At 41.9% G+C, this 10,227-nt stretch overlaps 1 pseudogene; it reads right to left on the bottom strand.

Moving 5' to 3' along the window:
* Positions 1-6,051: 6,051 nt before the first annotated feature.
* LOC110283878 (class I histocompatibility antigen, Gogo-A*0101 alpha chain-like) lies at positions 6,052-8,591 on the bottom strand (annotated as a pseudogene).
* Positions 8,592-10,227: the final 1,636 nt, after the last annotated feature.

Raw genomic sequence — 10,227 nt, forward strand, 5'->3', positions numbered from 1 at the left:
ATTCTGAGTTAGGGTCATCACCCTTAAAAAATGGAGGTATGGAACATAGTGGAACTCAAGTTGAGTAATGAGTAGAGATCAACTAAGGGCAGTTTCCATTTCATTTCATAAGCCTGATATCAGGGAGGCCCCTTGTGTTTCCTAGAATTGTCTATGGGAGTGACATGGACAGGTGGGTGGGTAATAGAAAGATGGAGTCCTGGGATCTCCATCAGGACAAGTTGCTTACCCAAATTGCTATGCTTGGCATGTTGACAACACACTCCTGCATCCATCCTGGGAGAAAGTAAGTCAGCAGTTCTCAAACATTTTAATGTAAGGATCTCTACACCTGTAAGAAGTGAATGGACCTCAATGTAATTTTGCCTATGTGGATGTTTAATTATCCTACAGTGAACCAAGTGTATTGAGACCTCTGCTGTAATGAAGATATTGTAGTCCTTGAATGAAAGAATGATATTTTAAGTGTGAATTGACCATTTTTCAAAGCAGAGTTATGGTGGAAAAGAAAGAGCCTTTTCTGGGTGTTTACATTCTCTTAAGTACCTTTATTGTTCCCACTTTATAATATGTGGCTGTGTCTTTAACATTTTCCCACTTGAATAGGAAAATGTAGCATAAAGAAACAAATATGACATATATATATATATATATATATATATATATATACTATTTGTAAGTTTGTGTGTATGTGAATTTTTGTGTCCCTCTCTGTCTGCCTCTGTTTCTTTATCTTTGTGGAGCTCTCTGTCTCTGTCTGTCTCTCTTTATGTGTGTGTGTGTGTGTGTGTGGGTATCATAATAGAGTCAATTGTCTGTATAAAAACAAAAAAGGACACATGCTCCACTATGTTCATAGCAGCCATATTTATAATAGCCAGAAGCTGGAAAGAACCCAGATGCCCCTCAACAGAGGAATGGATACAGAAAATGTGGTACATTTACACAATGGAGTACTACTCAGCTATTAAAAACAATGAATTTATGAAATGCCTAGGCAAATGGATGGACCTGGAGGGCATCATCCTGAGTGAGGTAACCCAATCACAAAGGAACTCACACAATATGTACTCACTGATAAGTGGATATTAGCCCAGAAACTTAGGATACCCAAGATATAAGATACAATTTGATAAACGCATGAAACTCAAGAAGAATGAAGACCAAAGTGTGGACACTTTGCCCCTTCTTAGAATTGGGAACAAAACACCCATGGAAGGACTTACAGAGACAAGGTTTGGAGCTGTGACGAAAGGATGGACCATCTAGAGACTGCCATATCTGGGGATCCATCCCATAATCAGCTTCCAAACGCTAACACCATTGCATACACTAACAAGATTTTGCTGAAAGGACCCAGATATAGCTGTCTCTTGTGAGACTATGCTGGGGCCTAGCAAACACCTAAGTGGATGCTCTCAGTCAGCTATTGGATGGATCACAGGGCCCCCAATGGAGGAGCTAGAGAAAGTACCCAAGGAGCTAAAGGGAACTGCAACCCTATGGGTGGAACAACAATATGAACTAACCAGTACCCCAGAGCTCTTGACTCTAGCTGCATATGTATCAAAAGATGGCCTAGTCGGCCATCACTGGAAAAAGAGGCCCATTGGACTTGCAAACTTTATATGCCCCAGTACAGGGGAACGCCAGGGCCAAAAAGTGGGAATGGGTGAGTAGGGGAGTGGGGGGGAGGGTATGGGGGACTTTTGGGATAGCATTGGAAATGTAAATGAGGAAAATACCTAATAAAAATATTTTTAAAATAAATAAATAAATAAATAAATAAATAAATAAATAAATAAATGAACTGCAGGTGATGTCTCCCTAAAGTGCTGGACCCTGGGATCCTTACTGATGAGCTCAGCCTCATCTGGTAGAGGGATGGGAACATCAGCCATTGCCCCCCATCAAGGCAATTGTTCTTGCCCTTCTTCTTAAAGCTGTGGTTATCCAAGATGTGGTGATGTTTCTGTCATGGAAGAAGAGGAGTAAATGTAAGAATGGGGCAGGCTCTGAGTTCTAGTCTCCCGGGGATTTCAAGCCAGAGCTGCAAACGTGCCCAAATGCTGGGAGGTTAGCATGAGCCACATTTTGTGTCATTCTCGCAAACAATTCTAAATTTTTACCATAAAATGGAGGCTAATACTGCTCAAAAAGCTGTTTAATAACTGTGGAGAGAAGCATACCTGGCTATTGCCAGGTAACTGTGGGTGGGGGTGGAGTCCAGACAGAATACCAGGAACTTGGGGCATTGCCTATATGACTGATGGCTATACATCTCTCTGGGGAGGCCTTTGGGAGGCTGTAGCTGAGACATTAACCAGGGGCTCAGGAGGCTTCTCCAAGCTCCTACTCTTCCATGAAGGTGGAAGCCATCCCGCACCAGGTCTCTGGGGTTCAAGGCCTGTGCTCAACTGGGGAAGCAGGTTGTCTGTGCCCAGTTAACTGCCCAATAGCTTGTGTCAAGCTGACATACAAAACCAGCCACTACAGTAAATCTAAGATTTCTATTGTTTCCCATAGTCTGGATGTCTTATACTTAGACAACCACTGAATATAAACAAGGCTGCATCAGACCAGTCTAGAGGAAAGGACATTGAAATAGAATGGGGGTAGGAGCCTAAAACCAATATGTACTAGGTCCCTTCCCTCTTTCTTGGACCACAGAAAGATCACTAGGCTGGGGGTGGGGATGGGTGCTTGGTAGGATATAGATCTCTGGTCCTGGATGTTGCAGAAATCCAGGCAGGAGCAGCCTGAATGTTGAACCCTCAGGTTCTGCTAGGGATAGGGGCAATGGTAGATATTGCTTCCCTGTGATGTGACTGCACAGAGTTCTTGTGTCTTCAGAATATGGTTTTCCCATTTCAGGACCAACACTGACTTTCCAGAGTCTGAGTCAAATCAAGGATGGAAGGAAAGAGAAAGAGGAGAAGAATGATGATGAATTCTTCATCCTAAATGATGTTGCAGATTTATTCCAGACTAGTTCTTATTCACAAAACAACTCTGAGCTTTATCATGAGGCCTACTGGCTTCTGTAAGAATTGGCAGTGGGAGGTACAGAGACATGAAGCATCATGGAAAGATTAAATACTAGGAAAGAAATCTCCAGAGACCTCCTTTCTGACTGCAGATACACTTCTGGGCCCTGGTATCCTGGGAGCAGTGTCTAGAGACTACTTGCTTACCCTGATCATACTGTACCTGTCCTGAGGACAGCATCCTTCTGAGTTCTAGCCCAGATGTCATATTGACTAACAGAATCAATGAAGAAAAGGAAAGCAAAGAGCTATGTCTCACAATAAAGGGTCCAGCTCTGGGTCCTGTTCTGGATTTTCCATAGACTCATTGTTATGTCATGGTCCTTTCCTGGCCAGATCAGGACATTAAACCAAATACACAACACAACGGTGAGATGGGTGATGGAAAGATTAATTCCTGGAATCTATGAACTCTAGAGCCTGCCTTCTCACTCTAACCTAAATCTTAGGGTGAGTATCCTGGGAGCAGTGGTGGGGACAAGTTGCTTTACCCTGATTCATGTCCTACTGGCTTGAGTCACAACTTTCTCCTGAGTCTAACCTCAGGGACCAACATTTCAGCAATTCTATACCATTTTATTCCAAATATGTCTATACTTCTCTATATTTATTTACAATTATCTGTGTATCTCCAAGGTAAGTTTCCTTCTGTTGACTATACTAATAGATACTGACTATGTGGGGAACTCACATTTGAGAAACTTATTTTAGTGAAAATAATATATAACTTCAAACTGGATCAAAATACATCTTGTGGCTCCACATACTTGTTCCTATTAATGGAGACGTGCATGTTTTGTGATTTCTTATCCCTCTGATCTTCATCTTGCCAGTATTCCCTCATACTTTTCTTCTTGGTTCGAATATCATAGCTCAAATCACTTTCAGAATGGTAGAGTCAGTCCATGGTGCTAGCCAACCCTCTGTTACTTCTCCCATGTTCAGAACCAATCTGTCCATTCACTGAATCTGAATTTCATCCTGTGAGTTACATTCTTGACTGAAGACCTGAGGTCTAAATGGTATACCAGATGCCAGGCCTGGATACCTTGTTTTGGAAATCCCACACAGAATGTGAATCTGAGCACAGAGAGAGGTGAACCCTGCTTACAATCAAGGCTGGACCTTTGTCCCCAATGTGTGGGCCATAAGGAAAAGTTAGCATGGATACCTGAAGGAGCAGCAGGACAGAAAGAAGAACAGTATAGGTTGAATGCATTGTTTACACTAAACTTACTTTCTATAACAAAAACAGATACTAATTCAGATTTCTTTAATTGATATTAACATGGTAGAATTATGTGAAACATATACCATTTAGTTTTTAAAATATTTATCTAATGTCTATTTTAGAAAAGGTCCTCAGAATGTAACTCAGGTTGATCTTGAACCTGAAAACATCCTGTTGACAACACTTCTTCTCTGTTGGTATTCCAGACATGTTATTCTAACCAAGGCTGTCAGAAACCAGGCTTTGCCTCTCACAACTTTGATAGAATAGCACAGAGATCTATTGTGAGACAATTACAGAAAAACTCCTACTATTGTCACTGACAATTAATAACAGAAGACAATAACACCAGACTCATACAGAAAACTTAGAACAAGTATACTTCACGTTGAAACCGTAATCTAAAATGTCTCCTGATCTAACATCAGACTGAGACCTGAACAGACTGACTGTTGGCATGAGAGAAGACTGCAAACACTGGACAAGGTATTAAAAATGACTGAGACCTTTTGATCACATGATCCAGAGGAACAGGTGCACTGGAAGGTAGGGACTAGGAGATAAGAGATGACACAGGTGGAAAGGGCAGTGTAAAAGCCCAGCTGGACACAGCAGTCACTGTGCACAGCCCAGAGCTCCCTTGACTCCACACTGCAACCAATGCCATACAAGGAATGGATTTAGCACAGTAAACATAAATTTCATAAGGTTTTGAGTCGTTATTTTTTCCATCATGATTTACTCATTTTTAGGATATCAATCAATCAATCACAGAATCTGCCAAGAATTTGCACACCATATACAAGTGCTTAATTAAAGACAGAAGCATGAAGTGATGGGTAGGTTAATGAAAGCTAAATTCTAATCAGGGATAGAGGTTTCCCAGCCTCCGTGTGTTAGCATAAGAGAGATGGCTGAGGAATGTACAGTAAGGGGGGGGGCATGGAGCCTGATGCTGCCCAGATTCTGCTTACACTGTGCTCAGAGAAGACAGACACATAGTCACAGACAGATGTATGAAGAAAAGGCACCATTGGAAGACACAATATTTACTGGCTTGGTACTGGACTGATACATCTGTCTTAACCTGCATATTAAAAGAACAAGAAACAAACACAAATATGTGTCTTTAAATGGTGAGATAGTTAACAGTGCATCACTCACTCAAACAGTCTCAATCCCAAGAGTCCCCATCCCTCAGGGTTCTATCCTCTGCATTCTTCCTGTGGCACACCAGGCTTTTTAGTGTGTTGATTTTAATGTTATAAAAGAAGGCTGGGCATTCCTGAGATTTCACATCACACTGGAAAATAAAACATCAGGTAGGCTCTTTCCTAGATTGATATAAGTGTCCCATGGATGAACCACAATTGTTATTACTGACAAGACAGAACATTGATGTTTCCTGTTTAATCCTTGGAAATATACCTTGTTATTGGAGCACAAAGAGTCAGCAGGATGATGATGGCCTAGAGGAATCTCCTTGTCTTTAGTCAGATAAGTGTCCATAACTGTGACAGCAGATCATGATGGAAACCTGTCCATGAAATGTCATATCTGGGACCCTGTATGTTTGTTCTAAATACATAATTTCCCTCTGACATCTGAAAGCTGTGAATAAGTTCTCTACCATCTCTGTCACTGTAGTTATGTTCACTATTTTCTTTATAATTCACAATGGAGTTACTCTCAGCACATCTGCCATTTATGGACTGCAGCTGTGTGGATGAAATCACCTGTCATGTGGCAGGGAACTCTCACTGCTTGGGATTGTTATTTCCCTGGAGACATGAACAAAGACCCTGCCCCTTTTGTACTTCTAGTCATCCACTTCCATATCAGAAAAGTCATAACTGCCCCCATAAGTGGAGCTCCAAGAATCACAGCAATAACAATATGCATAAAGGAAATGGTGGGCCCAGGAGGCACTGGGAAGGAAACGAGGGGAAGCAGAGTAAAGACTCTCCCTGCAGTTCTCTATCTTAACCATGATGTAGCTGTCTCTAAGGACTCCCACTCTCTCAGAACCATGTCTGTGCTCACTTCAAGTCCTTACCCCATCTCAGGGTGACGGGGTCAGACAGCCCTTCATGATTCACATGGCAAGAGTATCTATTCTCTTCTCCAGAAGGTACCACAGCAGATGCATACTTCTGGAAGGTGACATCCCCTGAAGGCCTGGTCTCTGACACCTCCATGTCTGAGATTTGGTTGCTCTCATCTGTTTCCCAGGTTAGGATGATTTCAGCAGGGTAGAAGTTAAAGGCCCAGTACCTCAATGTGATTTTCTAGTTGGGTCTGACCTTATGCATCACATGTATTTTAGGACTGTCTGTGGGAAACAATCAGAAATTTAAGGCATTTGGCATCCTTCCTGGGGATCAATCAATGCACACGTAACTGTGTGTGAATACAGTAGAGTTAGCTTGAAGGAGAGGCGCCAACCCCTCACAGCAACCTACACTCAGGATATGGATGAGGTAATCTATTCCTTGGAATGTTTTAGAATCAACATGAACCAGGATAGAGGAGGAAATGCTGTATCTCTCTGTAGGAGTATTGAATTCTGGATCTGGGAGGAGATTAAAGACTCAAAAACACTGGGGACAATTCTCTAATTCTCTGTAAATGGACAGTGAACAGGCCTGAAAGAGATCATGGTTCACAAATTAAATGGAAGGAACTGCTGTTGAGTTCACAAACTGCACTCTCCTAAGAGCATGCTTAGCACTCATTCATGTAGATACAGGAAACCCACAATCCCTCTTTCCCCTTTGATGCAAGACAAAGTTAGTATTCCAGCTTCTCCCAGCTGAGGAGAAATCCTCAGGGGACAGGAGTTACAGTCTCAAAGCAGATAGTGAGGTGTGTATTCTTACCTTTTCTCAGAAAAACCTCCTTTCCATACTCCAGCTCTCTGAAGAATAAGTCCACACATTTACCCAACAGGGTAGTCTGCAAACGTTGTGTTAAAAGCCTGGCAAATCTCACGATTGTCTAAGCATCTCAGCAACTGTGCCAACTGTGTTCCAAGTCCTCAGGTCTCCATTCAGCCTGATGTAATCATGGTCATTGAAGGCTACTTCAAAGAATTCTTGACTGAAATCACTTTGAAACAGAACATAGCAGCCATACCTCATTTGGATAGTGTGATACCCTGAACAAGAACCCACGTTCTGCCACTCCTGCAAGCTCCAACAGGTGATAGGACCCTGAAGAAAAATGGTCTATATGTCCTTTCTAAGTAGACTGATTTAGTTGTAAAGTGAACAGAAATTCAGAACAGTGGCTCCAGTGCAAATATTGAACATGGAGACTGGGATCAACCTGAGCTATAAATTTGGGATTTCTGATTAGGGCCCACTCACCAGTTGCACTGTAGTTGTAGATTTTGAGCATTCTTTGCAGTAACGCTCTGAATTGCTGAAATTAGCTTAGGACTAGGTCTGTGTTATCCTTTCTACCCTCTGGTTTCTTTTGATCTATACATGGTACACAGTGCTCCACCCGCTGAACATCTTTTCAGTTGTTGAATACCTCAAACTGTATGTCATTCACAAAGCCAACACTTATGAACTGTGGTTCAGACAGCCCAGTCAAGGTGAAGAGAGCTTGGTAAAAGCCAAGAAAATGTTTGCCTAGGTATAGTGAGTCTTTAGATTTTATCCCCACACTAAGACCACATGGTGCTCCACAACACAGTCCATAGGGATAGCTGGAATTAGGGAACTAGGGGCAGTGGTAGGATATAAATTAGAGAAATGAATGTAATTTCTGGCTGGGCTGGAGAGAAGACAGTTTCCTGGTGTTCCATCCACAGAAACTGTGAATGTCATTTGTTACAGTGCATATATTTTAGCCTGCTACTTGTTTTAATGACTTTCTTTGTGTACAATGTCCTGGAATGTCATAGTCCCTGTGCAGAGAAATACAGAGCTGCTGATGCACCCAAATGTTAGGAGGTTAGCATGAGCTGCATTCCTTGTGATTTTCAAATAAATAATTTAAAATTTTTGCCATTGACTCCTTTGAATGGGAATGGATTCCTTAGCAAATACTGCTCAAAATGTTGTTTTATGCCCTTTTTAACAACAAAGAAAATTCTCTTACAGTATGTTTACACGATTTACATATTGAAAGAACACACGGTCTATTTATGCATCTAGTCTAGCACATCTAGAAGAAGGGGCAGAACTACTATGAAATAAAAACCACCCTAAACTTCATCAGATCCTGTCTCATACAACAATAACAACAAAGAAATTAACACAATAATTGCACACCTACCTGTGTATATTACTTGCTAAATTCATGCAGTCTCTTGTAGACATGGATAAGTAGACAGACTTTAAAACTTCACAGAGAGCATGTGAGTCACATTACAAACCTGTAATGCAGGTACATTAAAGGAATTAGGAGCTCAAGCATCAGAGAACCATGATGTGGGAAGACCTATGTGCAGAGTCTGAACAAATCTCTAGAGAATAAACTGAGGGAACTTAGGTAACTGCTAAGAAGTGAGTGATGCCCAGGAATCTTCAGTTTATTAGTAATTCAAAATTTTTAAAAGTGAAGAACTAAAAAGGGGCTATAGGAACTCCTAATACCTATATTAAACCCATGTCAGAATCTGAAAGACAAATGTGGAGAACCAGAAGGAGTCCCTGGCTAGCTAGTTTGGTTTTATTCCAAATATGCCCACATTTAGTCAAGTCCTTTTTCTATTGTTCTTTCTTTGTTTTGGCAGATCCTAGCTTATTACAGCTGTCAGAAACCCCCCTTTGATCCTAAAACTTCTGATGACAGTAACTCTATGGGGATGTGTGTAGCCAAGGGTTCATGGCTGTGTGGGGCCATTAAAGGACACATGCTTATTGCTGTCAGAAACTAGAGATAACCTAAGTAGAAAGACACCAGGCACATGCTTAGTACTGAAGACAGGTATCATTTAATGGAGATATAGAATAAAAAACAGAGAAGGCAGTGATGCCTACTCCTGAGTGTGGAGTACATGACACACAGGGATAGTCCACTCGAATGTACAAGGGAAAAGACTCTGCATATTCAGTAATGGCTGTCAGAAGTGAGGAGTGGTCTATGAAGAACTCAAAAGATATTAGCAAGGTAAAGTAGGAAATTTTACAAACCAAACAAAGAACAATCTTGTTTCATGAGTGGGGATTAGTGGGTCTATAAAGTGCTGACCATGGGAGAAGTAGTTATCAAAGGCCTGTTCAAGACAGAGAATTCCAGAAACATTTTAACAGGACAAATTAGACTGGGAGTGGGTATTAGGGGCTGGACAGATGGCCTGAGGGGCATTGGGCTCTGTACAGACAGGCTGGTCTCCAGTTGAGCTGAGGTCAGAAACCTCTGGGTATGGTGATAATTCACCTTTATGACACAGTAGGCATTCCCTTATGCTCCTGGAACTCTGGCTTCCGCCTAAGTTACCACCCCCCATAGCCTCCACAAGAGAAGCATTGTCAGTAGTCACGTAGGCAATGGCCCAAGCTTCTGACCTTCAGGCTAAACTCCTCCCCAGTTACCTAGCAACAGTGAAAACCATAAAAAGGGCTGTTCAGTCCTGCTTCCTCTCTTACTTGTCTCTCTTACTTCTTACCCCTCACTCTCACCCTCTCTCTCCCCTCTCTTTGTCTTCTCTCCTCTCTCCTCTCTCTTTATCTTCTCCTCTCCTTTCTCCTCTCCTCTCTCCTCTCTCTTACTCTCTTTCTCTCTGGCCTTCTCTCTCTCTCTCTCTCTCTCTCTCTCTCTCTCTCTCTCTCTCTCTCTGTGTGTGTGTGTGTGTGTGTGTGTGTGTGTGTGTGTGTGTCTCTCTCTCTCTCTTCTCTCTTCTGCCTTCTCCCTTTCCCTCTACATCTCTATAATAAAGCTCTAAAACCATAGAAACCATAGAATGTCTATGCTCATAAAGGCCACTGCGCTTGG

Source organism: Mus caroli, unplaced genomic scaffold, assembly GCF_978045245.1.
Source record: "Mus caroli unplaced genomic scaffold, Mus_caroli_1 scaffold_18, whole genome shotgun sequence".
In the NCBI taxonomy this organism is placed as follows: domain Eukaryota; kingdom Metazoa; phylum Chordata; class Mammalia; order Rodentia; family Muridae; genus Mus; species Mus caroli.